Source organism: Spea bombifrons, chromosome 10 (genome assembly GCF_027358695.1).
Source record: "Spea bombifrons isolate aSpeBom1 chromosome 10, aSpeBom1.2.pri, whole genome shotgun sequence".
Taxonomy (NCBI): domain Eukaryota; kingdom Metazoa; phylum Chordata; class Amphibia; order Anura; family Pelobatidae; genus Spea; species Spea bombifrons.
In genome coordinates this window covers 20,641,908-20,657,950 of record NC_071096.1, presented here as the reverse complement: position 1 = coordinate 20,657,950, position 16,043 = coordinate 20,641,908, and positions in this window count along the sequence as shown.

The window sequence follows — 16,043 nt, the reverse complement described above, 5'->3', positions numbered from 1 at the left end:
GGCACGGGGTTCAGAGGGCACGGACAGCGGTGGGCGCGGCTTCAGTCTTGTGCGCCGGGATCTGACAACAAACAGCTGTTGCCGCGCGGATCGCAAGGGAGCGGTATCGGAGGTCTTTAACAGACCTCCGGCTCCCTTGAGTGATTTTAAGCCGGGTTCAAGGGAGATCCTTGAACCGGCTTAAAATCACGCAAGGGAGCCGGAGGTCTGTTAAAGACCTCCGATACCGCTCCCTTGCGAGCCTGCTCCTCCAGCGGCGGACATTACTGTCCGTCTCTAGAGGGGTGCCGGGTGCCGGCAAGTTGGCACCCCCCTGATGAGCGGCACCCCCCTGATGAGCGGCACCCGGTGCGGACCGCCCCCCCCCCCCCGCTAGGTACGCTACTGTATTAAAAGATCATCTACCCAGTCAACCCAAGATTATTTATAAGAAAATTGAAAACCTAAAATCCATTCTAGCTCCCAGTGCCCTCCCAAAAATTCAAAAAGAACAAGATCATCCTTTTTACCTGACAAAACCCCATGTAAATCATGTAGTTTATAGAAAAAGAAAATCACTAATTTCACATGCACAAATACTGGAAAGGTATATGAGATTAGGCACTTTATACATTGCAATACAACTAATGTTGTATATTTATTGGAATGTAAATGTGGAGCACAATATATAGGATGGACCTCCAGAAAATGTAAAGTTAGAGGTCTGGAACACTTGGGAGGTATAGGAAATAAAAATCCGAAACATAGCGTTCCCAAACACTGTAACAATTGTCCAACTTTCTCTTTCCCTGAATTCAAAATGATTGGAATAGATGTAATAAAACCACACTGGAGAGGAGGGAACATTCAACAACATCTAGCCCAAAAAGAAACAGAATGGATATACAAATTCAAAACACATAAAAAAGATGGTCTGAATACTGAGTTGGACATTCTAGCCTTTATGGACTAGACTAATAGTCATAACCATCCCATTCATCAGCATATATACAATACCGCTATCTACTGGCCAATTTAGGTTTTGCGCGAGAACACATTATATACAATTTGCTTTTTATTAATCCTTTTACTTGCCTTTTATTCACACCAGGATTTAAACATTTTTATAATCCCAGGGGTCACATTAGGCACCCTAGAATATCCTTCACAGACTTGGATAATAACTCATCTTCATAATGAGCTAATCTATAAGCACTCGTTTCCTTCTACACAAATAAAACACTTTTCACCATGATTTTTTCCATACATATTTAATGTAAAACAAATTGCATACATATCTATAATCAACATTTATTTATCTGCTTATTAATATACACAGACTTTTCTCCTGAGGAAGCCAAGCGGCAAAACGCGTTTTAAACTCCTTTTAATACTTACTTTTATACCGGACCAACAAGCGGACTCTGTGATGATCAAAAGTCTTTTGAATCTGTTCTACAGGGTTATTGCCTTTGTGCTTAACCAAAAATGTAAGTGCATTTCTTTATTGGGACTCCTATTGCAGAGGTACTATCACCATTGCGGTCTGTTTCACCATTTTTAGATTTTTCTGAAGAATAAAATAAGTTTTATAAAGAATCATCAGATGGGCCTGATATTTCTATCCAAAGTGTGAGTGGAACTTACACATTTTACACGTACAGTTACACATTTGACAATATCACACTATTTTGATTTTTCCCTTTTTCTATATGTCATTGCGCCCCTACTTTGGACACATTTTTACTATTACACTCTGAGAGTGGAATTCGGGAAGCAGCAGACTGTGGGAAGTATTATTAATATATTTTGCACTTTTATACACGAGTTGGTGGGGATTACACTTTTTTACATTACACACAATTTGGTGTGGTAACTGTAGTGAGCTCCTCCTTCATACCCTAACCATGGCCAACTCAGCTCTTTCAAGAGGAGCTCATTGCAGGGCTTTATAATTCATAATTAGGTTATGTCATTGAGTTGAAATACTTAGAGGCCAGAAACACATATAAAAGCTTGAGGTACAATTGAAGCGTTACATTTTTGTAACCTCTTCTAACACTGCTTCTCCTGCTGCTCTCTCCTATGGTGGCCTACACCTCACTCACACTCCCAGACCTGATGACAAGAAGGGTGGAGGGGTAGACTTCCTACTCTCCCCTACTTGTACTTTTCAACCTATTCCCTCTGCCCCATCACTCTCTTTCTCCTCATTTGAAGTCCATGCTATCCGACTATTTCATCCCATCTCCATACGCATTGCTGTTATATATCGCCGACCTGGCCCGGCTAACATCTTTCTTGATCAATTCTCCTCATGGCTCCCTCTCTTCCTCTCCTCTGATGTTCCTTCTGTTGTCCTTGGGGATTTCAACATCCCAGTTGACACCCCATTGAGTGCTATGGCTTCAAATTTTCTTTCCATCACCTCCTCTTATGATCTCCAACAACATATTAACTCCCCAACTCATGATGATGGTAACACCCTGGACGCGCACATAGCATTTTTAGAGAGCGCACACGTCCAAAAATTGTGCTCACAACAGTTTTTCCCCACTAAAATATATATATATATTATTTTTTTGATACTTTATGCGGTGAGGATATTGTGCGCACATAATTTTGGCTCTGGGAAAATAAATTTTTGCACAAGAGAATTTTTCTGCGCACACGACACCTAAGAAAAATTAGAGAGAACATTGCCCTGGACCTTATTTTTTCCAGCATTTGCTCTCTCACTAACCTTTCTAATTCCCCTTTTCCCCCTCTCTGACCACCACTTCCTTTCCTGCTCTCTAATCTTGCCTCATACTCGCCCCCTTGCACCCCAACCCAGCCTAACCAGAGACCTCAGCTCTATTAACCTTCAGGACTTCTCAATCAATTTACTCCCTCTCCTCTCTCCAATCTGAAACATGTCATGCCCTAACAACGCTACCTCTGTCTATAACTCCACTCTCACATCTGCTCTTGAGCATGTAGCACTAGTTACTACTCGCTCCTCACGGCGTTCACCTTTCCAACCCTGGCACACGACTGTAACCCGACACCTACGTCGATGTTCCAGCACTGCCGAATGTAGTTGGCGAAAGTCTAATTCCATGTCTGACTTTCTGCACTATAAATTTATGCTATGTCCCTACTACTACTTCACCTTGCTAAAGAAACCTACCGTATTTGCTCGATTATAAGACGAGGTTTTTTCAGAGCAAATACTCTGAAAAATACCCCTCGTCTTATAATCGAGGTCGTCTTCTAATTAGACCTGAAAAAAATGTCCGCTGGGGCCAGGCTGCTTACCGGTGCTTTGGTCCCGAGCAGCGTCTCTTCTATTAGCAGCAGGGAGCTAGCAGAGTGTCACATAATTCTGCCTCCCCCTCCTTCCTCTGGGGGCGGGGCCAGAGAAGTTGCTGGCACAGTCGGGCCCCTGCAGAAGTCTGCGAGTGGGAGATCTGCAGTTCAGGTAAGGGGGTGGGGGGTTTGAGCGTGTGTGTGTGTATGTGTGATTAATGGAATGAATGCCAGAAATGCCTTTTAACCCCCTATATGCCACTCTGGCATATAGGGGGTTAAAAGGCATATCATGGGGCAGAGTGGCATATAGGAGGGCATAAGACATTTCTGGAGGCAGAGTGGCATATAGAGGGTTAAAAGGCACATCATGGGGCAGAGTGGCAAATAAAGGGGGATTAAGGCATTTCTGGGGGCAGAGTGGCAACCTTGGGGGCAAATGTGCATAACTGGGGAGGGGCAGGTTGGCAAATAAAAGGAAATAAAAAAAAATATATATTTTTCTCAATCATAGCTTTTATTAACCCCTTAAGGACCGGGCTCATTTTTCGTTTTCTACCCTGTGGGACCGAGGCTGTTTTGACACTTTTGTGGTGCTTGTGTTCAGGTGTAATTTTCTCCTCACCCATTTAGTGTACCCACATAAGTTATATATTGTTTTTTTCAGGACAAGATGGGCTTTCTTCAGATACCATTATTTTGATCGTATCGTCTTATTTACTATAAAAAAAATAAAAAAAACATGGTGAAAAATTGAAAAAAAAGACATTTTATGACTTTTATTTGAAAAATCTTTTACTCACCTAAAAAAGCAAGTAAAAAAACTAGCTAAATAGATTCTACTACTTGTCCTGAGTTTAGAGATACCCAATGTTTTTATGTTTTTTTGCTGTTTTTTGTACGTTATAGGGCAATAAGTACAAGCAGCGTTTTATGATTTCCAAATCTTTTTTAACAAATCTGGTCAGTCTGCCTACATCTCCTCTTTGGAACATCTTTGAAGCCGGTTAACTCAATTTAACCCATTCAAACCATATATTTTTGAAAACTAGACACCCCAGGGTATCCCAAATGCCGTTATTTTAACCCTTTCCATGCACCAATTATACAACTACACTTTGTCAAACTTTGTAATAGTAATTTTTTTTATTTTTTTTCCACACAAATTGTACTTTAGTTATAGATATACAGGTTCTGGTATATGTCACTATCAAACAACACCCCAATGTGTGTTCAGGAACATCTCCTGAGTACAGCGATACCCCACATGCATGGGTTTGTCAGATTGTTTGGCTGGTAAAAGGCTACTTTTGGGGCATGCGTAATTCAGGTGGTCATTTGGTCATTCTGCCTCCATCTCCTCTTTGGAATATCTTTGAAGCCGGTTAACTCAATTTAACCCATTCAAACCATATATTTTGGAAAACTAGACACCCCAGGGTATTCCGAATGCTGTTATTTTAACCCTTTCCATGCACCAATTATAGAACTACACTTTGTCAAACTTTGTAATAGTAATTTTTTTCACACAAATTGTACTTTAGTTATAGATATACAGGTTCTGGTATATGTCACTGTCAAACAACCCCCCAATATGTGTTCAGGAACATCTCCTGAGTGCAGTGATACCCCACATGCATGGGTTTGTCGGGTTGTTTCAGATTTAAAATGCCACATTTGGGAAGTGCGCTTTTTTTCTCCATTTTGGTCAGTCTGTACCTATGCCCTATCTGTGAGCTAGGCCACTCCAATTTACCCCATCAGCCATTTTTATATATATTAGACACCCCTTGGGTATTTGAAGTGCTTTTATTTTAACTCTTTGAGATTTTTGAGAAATTTTAGCACTTGCTCAAAATAATAAACTTTATTTTTTTATTTTTTTATTTTTTTAATACTTTTTTTATATTTTTTTTACATGGTTCATCTAGTGACATCACTGCATAATTATTTTTAAATGTTAGCACATTTTTTTTTTCCATTATTTTTTTTTTTTTATTTTTTTTTGAATATTTTACTAATCACATAGTGATTAGAAAGCTGGGCTCCATTGACTTGCATGGTTGAATGCAGTACCTGTATTCAACCAGCAAGTGGAGCCAGTTCTCTAGAGGGTCTGGAGACCATCTAGCAAACTTTTTCTTGTTTGTTTTTTTTACAGAGCGGCGGCCATCTTACTTGATGGCGAAGATCACCGGCAGCTGCGGCTGTGACCGCTCTCCGGACCGGTCACAGCCCACCTAAAGGTAAGTGTTTGGTGTCGCTGGATGCCTCCTGATGCCTCCTAAACACCATTTAAGTTTAGGAGGCGATCGTTGATCGCCTCCTAAACGCTTTTAAAACGGGCGTCCGCCGCCATACAATGTATGGCGGCTGACGCCTGTTCTCTCTTTACACTTCCTCCCTTGACAAACTGATCTCATCCTTTTGCTTTCAATACCACCTGTATTGAAGGGGCCAGACATGGCCCCCGATGCTTTCGATACCACCTGTATTGAAGGGGCCAGACATGGCCCCCGATGCCGATCTCGGCCTTGCTGAATGCCTCGACATCGAGGCATTGCAGCAAGGCCGTTTAAGCGAAGAAAGTGAATTGCTTTCAATACCACCTGTATTGAAGGGGCCAGACATGGCCCCCGATGCTTTCAATACCACCTGTATTGAAGGGGCCAGACATGGCCCCCGATGCCAATCTCGGCCTTGCTGAATGCCTCGACATCGAGGCATTGCAGCAAGGCCGTTTAAGCGAAGAAAGTGATCCTTGATCACTTTCTAAGCTTATTTAACTTTTTGACGGTTCAGGACCGTCAAAGGTCATTTAGTGACCTTCTTGTCATGACGGTCCTGAACCGGCAAAGGTCGCGAAGGGGTTAAATATGAAAAAATTGTTTACATGAATTAATATTTACTAGTAAAACTTTTTTTCCTATAGGGTAGTCTTATATTCAGGCTTTTTTTGTTTTTTTCCTAAATTAATATTTAGATTTTGGGGGGTCGTCTTATAATCAGGGTCGTCTTATAATCGAGCAAATACGGTATTTCACCTCCCTCATCTCCTCCCTGTCCCACAACCCTAAACCGATCCCTACTACCCCTTCCACTAACCTTAATGCATCTGACTTTGCCACATTCTTCAATAACAAAATTCAGAGATTACATATCTGCACAGTCACCTCCCTCTGACTATGCACCCCCCTACCCACTAACCTCTTCTCCCCTCACTACACTAGCTCATTTCTCTGTTGTCACTGAAGAGCACCTCATCTCTTCCCATCTCACCCAGTCTCTTTCATCTACCCTTGTCCCTACTCTAACTCATATCTTCAACCTCTCCCTCACTACTGGATCTGTCCCATCATCCTTCAAGCATGCTACCATTACTCCTATCTTGAAAAAGTCCTCCTCGACCCAACTGGTCTCTCCAACTACCGTCCCATCTCTCTGCTTCCTTTCACCTCCAAGTTTCTTGAAAGAATTGTGTATATACAACTAAGTTCCTAGACTCCAACTGCTTGACCCTTTTCAATCTGGTTTTCGCCCTCAACACTCTACTGAGACGGCCCTTACTAATGACTAGTTACTAATGACTTACTCACTGCTAAATCGAAGGGCCACTACTCCATGCTAATCCTACTGGACCTTTCTGCTGCTTTTGACACTGTGGACCACCCTCTTCTCCTTCAAATGCTTTATCATCTTGACCTCCGTGATACTGCACTCTCATGGCTCACTTCCTACCTCTCTGATCGTACCTTCAGCGTCTCTGTCTCTAGTAACACCTCCCCTCCCCCTCTCAGTTGGGGTACCCCAAGGCTCAGTTTTAGGACCCCTTCTGTTCTCTCTTTACACTTCCTCCCTTGACAAACTGATCTCATCCTTTTGCTTTCAATACCACCTGTACGCTGATGACACCCAGATCTATCTATCCTCCCCTGATCTCTCTCCCTCTGTCTTAGATTGTGTAACTAACTGCCTTGCATCTGTCGCTACCTGGATGTCTGAACGTTTCTTGAAACTTAACCTCTCCAAAACTGAACTCCTCATCTTCCCTCCCTCCAATGCTAAGATTCCCCCATCTATCTCCCTCAATGTTAATGGTGCTATCATCTCCTCATCTACTCATCCATGCTGTCGTGGTGTCACCCTTGACTCTATCTCTGTCTCTAAAAACTGTCACCTCCATCTTAAAAACATTGCCCGCATCCGTCCCTTCCTAACACAGGGGATTCAACACAGGACACCCTCTACCGGGGATTCAAGACAGGACACCCCTCTACCAGGGATTCAAGACAGGACAGTGTGGTAACTTGTCTTGTCCCCATAAACAAAGGGAATAGGTTAAGGTGGGCGTTCTTAGAATCCTTCCCTCCCACAGTTCACTAAAGGAAGTGATGAAACAGGATGTGATGTCAAATGAAGGGTATATAATATAATACCACACATGGACTCCTTCAGTTCTTTTTCCTTTTCCTCCATGGTGGATGTGGTAATAGTCAGCTCCCAGCAGTGAGCTATTATCGGATCTGGAGGCTTAACATTGGGAGTTATATGTATAGAGAGAGAGAGATAAAAGGGGGTTGTTGTCCTGTGGGGTTTGGCTATGCGTGTGTATATGAGATAAATGTGTTTGCTGTGTTGTTACCATATAATAAATACCTTTTTAATGTAGACGAAACTTTGTGAGATATATTTTTATATTTGGTTTAAACACCACAGACAGGACACCCCACAGGTTACATACCAGATTGACACACATAAGTACAAGAACTAGCCTAGGACTATATGATAACTATTGGAGATTCTGTCACATCTTATGGCCATAGTATGCTTAGCCCAACACTACGCCAAAGTACTCCAACGACGGTGGGTCCTAATGCTAAACCCAGCATACAAAGGTACTAAAAAAAACAAACAAGAAATCCAAACACACATCAGAGAGACATACCTGTAGTCTGCAGACTGAGACAAACAGAACACACGGGTGGGGCACACCTTATAAAGGAAACAGAGCTGAAGCAAAGAACAAGACTGGAATCAAGGAATCAGAGGTTCAGGACAGAACATACAGAAATCCAGAAATGGACCACAGCAAGACAGGGAAACATAAGACATGCAGCCCCGCAGCCTGGGTAGAGCGTGACAGGTATATATGGGGTAATGTATTTTCTTCTATTAACAATTAGGGTTTACAGTTTGTCTACAAAAAGCTTGTTGTAGATTGTGAAGTCAATGAAGATTTTATAGCCATGTTTCTTACTCTACCCCTTGTGTAATTATTTATCTTTGGATAAAGGAAAGAAAGACTGGATACATTGATTAAGCCTAGACTATAAAATACAAGTTAGTATTATTAAGTGTACAAACAATCTTTCTACAGATTAAGCAACTGTTTCATAGTAAGTTTCTTAAAACCATTGTAATAATTTACTTTGACCTAACCTTGTTAGAAAAAAGTAGACGCTTTGGATTTTCGTATTGATTGTAAGATTGTAAAATGCAAGTTGGCATTTGTAAGTAAGAACAATACAGTTCTGTTATTTATTGGCAGTTGCTTTGATGGAGGACAGATAATCTTCCTCCTTGAATTAGAAGACAAGTTTGACTATGGGGATGATTTTATAAAAGTAATACAAGTGCATGATAGGTGCAATACATAAAAGTATGCTTCTGTCATGATAGATAGATAGATAGATAGATAGATAGATAGATAGATAGATAGATAGATAGATAGATAGATAGATAGATAGATAATGAGACTGGTGCATTTGGATTCGTACGTATAATTTGTGGATTATTTTTTTATTTTAGAAAACTGAGTTCACTTTTTTATTGTTGGATTTTTTTTTTATTTCGACTGTGGCATTCTATAAAATTATGTTATATTACTTGTATATTGGTGCATTTGCAAATAATTAATCTTCCCCCAAGCTTCTGGTACTTTTATAAATTAAACTGCAAGAGATGAGGCTTTGAGTATAGTGTTGTGTATACAAGAAGAATTTTATATAAATTATAATTCTATATGTCATGTATAAGACGTGCAAATTTTCCAGTTCATTTTTGGCCCTTTTCAGGCAATGAATTACATTTCCTTCCCATTCAGTTCAGCCAAACAAAAATTATAGGGCATTTCTAATTTGGGATTTCTAATTTGTTGCCCACATTCACTCTTACACTCTCATTCACTCTCTCTCACACGCTCGGCAGAAGTGGAGGTGGCCGGCAGAGAATCTAGGGAAACATTTAGAGAGTGTTAGAGTGTATGGGAATGAGAGTGTGAGTGAATATGGGCAACACATTTTGTGAACATTTTTTAAAGGGTCCACAAATTTCAGACGATAATTCTGAGCATTTTGCCTTTCCAGTTCAATAAACAAATTAAAAAATGAGAATGCAAATTGGTTTGCCAATAATCTCTTGGAATGTTTTTTGTTACTACAGTTTCAAGAAAAGAGAATAAATATCCCTTAGGCACAAAAATCTTCATATTGCAAAAATAATCATGCCCACCATACCAGTATTCCGTTGTATGGTGTACAGTATACCTTCTAATAATAAAAAAAAATTCAAAAATAGAAACAAACAAGAATTCTGGTTTGTAATTTAAACATTCAAACCTACCATAAGATTACTAAATCATGGTACTCAGATGAAAAGGAATTATCTTTTCAAATCTCTACATGATAGATCATTGTTACACTATAAGCAGTTGTGTGCATATATATATATGTAAATGAACACGTGTATGAGGCTGTATGGATGTCATATGTAGGTATGTATGTGTATGTGTGTATATATAGAGAGAGAGAGAGAGAGAGAAAGAGAGAGAGAGCATGGTTTCTGTTAATAATAGTTAAATCAACATGCATGGGAGGTGGCTAGGAATGAGAAATATTTGGGAAACCTTTTGTCTTAGTTTAGATAACACTGATATGCGTGATCAAGAGTGTGTGGAAGAAAGACAGGTTTTCCCATGAAATAGATTGTAAAAATACCTGACATGTCAATAATCAGGTCAGGAAATCTTTGGCTGTACTGCCCCATGATTGTAAAGACCCCAGGGTGTGGTGTTGGCCAAAGGGAATCACTTCAAAGGGTAACTGCGGCAACCACAGGGTCCAATCAGGGATCTCCCCATTAGACCTAATTGGGACCCTCTAGTATATCAAGGGACAGGTAGTGGAGAGAGAGAGAAGAGAGAAGAGAGAGAAAAGAGAAAGTAAAGAGAGAAAGGAACACCACTAACCTCTGGAGCTCTCAGGTAAGGTAATTATGAACATGAAATAGGAACTTATATATATATATATATATATATATATATATATATATATATATATATATTTGTTGTAAGTGTGTCAATTAATGTGGGGATTGTTGTTATTGTACTGTTATTTGTATTGTTTTATATTTGGAACCTTCTAGTAAAAGTTTGTCTTGTTATATCATAGATGCATTGTGGATTCTTTGATATCCAAAATATTCTGTTGCATTCTGGAAGAAGCGAAAGTTTTCAGTTCAAACCCTAATAGTTGGAAGAGATAGAACAGGGATTGTTTTACTTAATAAGCCAGTGGGTGGGTTTATCGGTGCATATTTCATAAGTGTATCCATATACCTGGATAAGTGTAGTTATTGTAGCTAGAATAAATATTGTGATTTCATTGATATGTGTTTGGATGTATCTGTTGTTGAATCAGTTGTAATCTTAAACACATAACACATTCATAATCTTTTTAGATGGTATGCTGTAGATAAAGCATTAATCCATCTGATTGATATTTTAATAACGCAATTCCCTAGTTCCCTCAAAAGAAAACTTAACATCATACTGGCTCTATATAGATTTGTACAAATGGACCCAAAATTTGTATGAATTGTTCGTTTTTAGTTTCATGTTCGGACAACGAATATGTAGGAAGGATGTAATTACACTCCTATCATCCCCAGGTTCCAGCATGTACTGGCTGCCTTGGCTTGATAGGAGTGTGATTGCTGTTAGCAATTTCTGGGGGCAGACCTCAAAAAAATGTCCGCTGGGGCCAGGCTGCTTACCAGTACTTTGGTCGCAAGCAGCATCTCTTGTACTAGCTGCAGGAGAACAGGAAGCCAGCAGAGTCGTCATATGACTCTGCCCCCCTCCTTCCTCTGGTGGCGGGGCCAGAGAAGTTGCAAAGGGAAGCAGCTGGGCCTCTGCAGAAGTCTGCGAGTGAGAGATCTGCAGTTCAGGTAAGGGGGTGGGGGAGGGTTTATGAGCAAGTATGTGTGATCAATGGAATGAGTATTTAAATGTTTGTGAATGAGTGTGTGTGTGATGTGTAATGGGGTGGTAGCATGGCATAGGGAGGCTGTGATGACACTCCTATCATCCCCAGGTTCCAGCATGTACTGGCTGCCTTGGCTTGATAGGAGTGTGCAACTTCTCTGGGCCCGCCACCAGAGGAAGGAGGGGGGCAGAGTCATATGACGATTCTGCTGGCTTCCTGTTCTCCTGCAGCTAGTACAAGAGATGCTGCTCGCGACCAAAGCACTGGTAAGCAGCCTGGCCCCAGCGGACATTTTTTTGAGGTCTGCCCCCAGAAATTGCTAACAGCAATCACACTCCTATCAAGCCAAGGCAGCCAGTACATGCTGGAACCTGGGGATGATAGGAGTGTAATTACATCCTTCCTTGGGGAAGATGTGCATAACTGGGGTGGCAGGTTGGCAAATAAAAGGAAATAAAAACAAAAAAATATTTTTCTCAATATAGCTTTTATTAAATATGAAAAAATAGTTTACATGAATTAATATTTACTAGTAAAACTTTTTTTTCCTATAGGGTCGTCTTATATTCTGGCTTTTTCTTTTTTTCCTAAATTAATATTTAGATTTTGGGGGGTCGTCTTATAATCGAGCAAATACGGTCATTTCCTGCACTCTTGGTTTGGATAACAAATTGGAGAGCGTTTTTCATTTGGAAACTAAATTCATTGTCACTCACTTTCTCATGCTCTTATACTCACATTCTCTCTCACCTGCTTCAGTTGCTTCATATCTTCAACCTCCTATAGCATATGCACCAAAGGAGCAACTATGGACAGCAACAATCATTCCAGTGTAAAGGACATTGCATGAAATTAAACTTTTTCCTTATTTTTCTATAATAAAGGTAGAGTCTTACATTACTGCTTGCCACAGATGAAATCATGGCTTTTCAGAACTAAGTACACTCTTTTGTCTGATACATCACAAACACTTTATGGAGAGAATCCATCCATACGGTATATGTAAGAGACTATCTCCTGCAATTACTGCCTCTTCTGTGCAAGCACTGAAACATAGTGGAGGATTATTCTCTGGAGCATGGATGGGTGACAGAATTATACATAGGGTCTCCTAATGTTACCCTGAAAAAAATGGTATGATATGCTTGGTGATAAACAGAGTTGTAGAGATTTGCATTTTACCATGGTGGAAGCAAGAAAACAAGAAAAAAGAAAAAACACCACAAAAGTTTGAAAGTTATCTTAACATATACGGTATATTTTCATGTATCTTATCAAAATAAGATAGTTGTGAAGCCCCTTTAAATGTTCATCCTCTTGCTGAACTTTGATTGCCCTCTGAAAGGATCAGGACAGCATCTTAGAACACAAACCCTATTTCTGGGCGTACAGATGCTGTTTATTGAATCAGAGGACCCAGTGTGTGGGTCATATCTGATTATGACCCACATATATATCTCATAACTAAAGAGATACAATCTATACCCTGCTACCTAAGAAAAAGGGGGAGGGAGGAAAATATTCACTTCCTGTCTTTCTTAAAATTCCAATTATTTGGTCCCAAGGCTAGAAAAATTGTCAAATTTAAGGCAAGACAGGAGGCTCATATTTGCATTTTTAACACTGCAAAACTAACGTCAAAGCTGCTAAAGATAATGGTCTTAAATAAAAGGTGCGAAAAGTAGATGCTCAAGATCAGCCGCTCAGAGAATGTCAGAGGCTCCCAACGCTGAAGCCCCTCTGACTGAGTGAGCACCAAAGCACCATCTATTCCAGCAGAGGTAAGTAACCAGTGAACCCACTATCAAATATAGATGAGGAAACCATTCTGAAATGTTTCATGTAAGTCTTTGGGACGTTGAACATGACCGAGAAGAAGATGTGACAGAGACATAAGAATGTAGGCATCTGGCTACAAAAAGTTTAGGGTCATCTGAAAAAATAAGGATAAGAAACTGTTGATGAAAGGTTTTTGTCCTTTGATGAATGGTGAAAACAAATCCCTCTTGAGAAAAAGATATGGCATTAACCTCAAACGCCCGAACAATTGATGCAGGGATGAATTATCATTACCTGGACAGGCACGTGGAAGGTTGAGGACCACGACGACATCCCAAATGTTTACCAATAACTCCTTTTGTTGATCGAACATGTCAACTGGATATGGCAGACTGAAAGATATTAATGGAGTGATAAGAGAAAAGTTCAAACAAAAATGTAATACGTACCTCACATGGGCCGTACAAGGACTCACTTGTTGTCCCAAATACTAAGTCGCCCAGCATCTACATGTGGTGAGATAAGACTTAAGTCTAGATTGAGGTCCCCCAAGATCATCCAAGGAACGATAGTCGATCGTCTAGAATCAGTGGATTTGTGTTGTGTGTCTTGACCCACCAGGAGAGAGGGGAACACTAGAAGAGCCAGAGGGTCTCGCAGAAAACCAAGGTTGTGCACATAATGGCTTCACCAGGACCAAACTCATGTCAGAGCTGTTGGAGGCGATAAATTACTTTTGGAATAAATGTGAACAGAGGAAGTGCATCTCCTCCCTGTGTTGGCCACTTCTGAAGAAAAGTATCTGTCGCTACAGCTTCTGGGTCCAGTCGCCAGCTGAAGAACTTTTTGGTCTGGGACAGGACGCAAAAAGATCTAGAATTAGAGGACCTTTTTGATGATGGAGCTGCAGAAAAGCCTGTCTGTGAAACCTCCAGTCGCTGACATCCTGTCAATGTCTGGAGAACCAATCCGCCGATTGATTCTCTACTCTTTGAACCTATTCTGCAAGCAAAGAGATGTTGTGGTTGAAACAGAATTGATAAGTTTGTTTCGTCAGTTCCGTAAGGGTTGATATATTGAACCGCCAAAATATTGTCTATCCTTAGAAGAAGACCACAAATCCATGCAATCTTTTTCTAAACTCCTGATAGCAAATGATCCTGCTATCAGTTCTAGGCAATTGATGTGTAACTGATGCTCCTCTGAAGACCAAATACTTCCTGTAGCTTCTGTAGAGAAAACTGCTCCCCAGCCTAAGAATCCGGTTAAGCCCCGCAAATTGCCTGGCCGTTCCAAGCCTCCATGTGAAGAAGCCACCAGTGGAGCTCCTGACAAACCTCCTTCGAAAGAGCACAGGTTGATTGCAGGAAGGTATCTGTCTGAGATGATAGCCTGAATGGAAGAAGAGAGAAGGCCTAGAACCCAATTCAAGAGAAGCAAAGAACGAATGCCCTTCTTGATTGCTGAGATCTTTGAAGCTGGCAGGCAAAGAAGATCCCACAGGGGATCTACCTGTAAAGCACCAAGGGGCTAAACTGAGTCAGAAATGATTTAAACTGCCAAGTTGACAACCCCAGTGGAACTGCAGATCCTTTTGATGGTCTGAATTAATGGGTACTGCCAGGTAAGCATCCTTTAAATGGGTAAACCAATTGCCTTACATCAAAAGATCCCTGGGAAGATGGATGCCATCCATCTTGAAATGGTAATATGCTACGAAAGCATTGAGGGCTGAGAACTGAGGAAAAAAGGCGAACCTTGGGCACTTTCTCGTTGAGTAATGTTAGCTTGGCCTCCAGTTCTTTGTCTATTTGTGATCTCTTGAATGAAACAATTGAAACCTGCGGCGAAATCTATTTGCTAGCCCCTTAAAGTCTGAAGGACTTAAGGGTCAGAGGTAATCTACTCCCAGTTCTGGAAAAAAACAAGATATCCTGCATGGCACCTGAGGAAGAGGGGAATAAAGACAAAACTTACCCAAGTTGGAGTGTCCTCTAGAGAATCCAGTAGAACCTCTTCCTCTAGCACCACCTCTGGAGGTGCATGGTCTAAAGCAGCTGGAACCTCGAAACGATGTTACATTCTGGAAATATCTGGAGCCTTGAAGAGAAAATGGCTGGAGACTAATCAGTACCGTCAGTCAGCTCTTCCTGTGGCTGTGACAACTTGGCCATGAAAGACTCCATAGAGCTAGAGAATTTTGATTCCAACCGTGATGAAACGATTTCTTGAGAGTGAGTAGCCTCTTCAGTCATAATGCAAATAGTGACACTCTGGGGAAAACAAAAAGTTTTTTTTTGTAGAACACAAGACCTCAAAACTAAATAAGTAGATAAATAGCAGGGGCTCACCCTGACAATAAAAAATAGCTAGGGGATCACCCTGGCCAATATATATATATATATATAGCTAAATAATAATATAAACCCATGAGCTCACCCTGCCAAGAGTGTGGCTATAAAAATATCAGAGGCTTATTGATGTTCCCATTGAGACACATGATGAGAACATCAGTTGCCCCAACGAGAGAGAAAAAGAATAACCACGTCAGACGTGAACACTAACACTACTATGAAGAATAGTTGCCATGCAGTAACACCAGACCATCAAAATAGGTCCAGAATCGGTAATGGAAGAGGAGAAGAAGGAAAACGAGGAGAGGGAAAAGAAGAAGCTTTGATAAAAGGCCCAACAGAAACCACAATAGTCTGGCAAACACATGATCAAGAA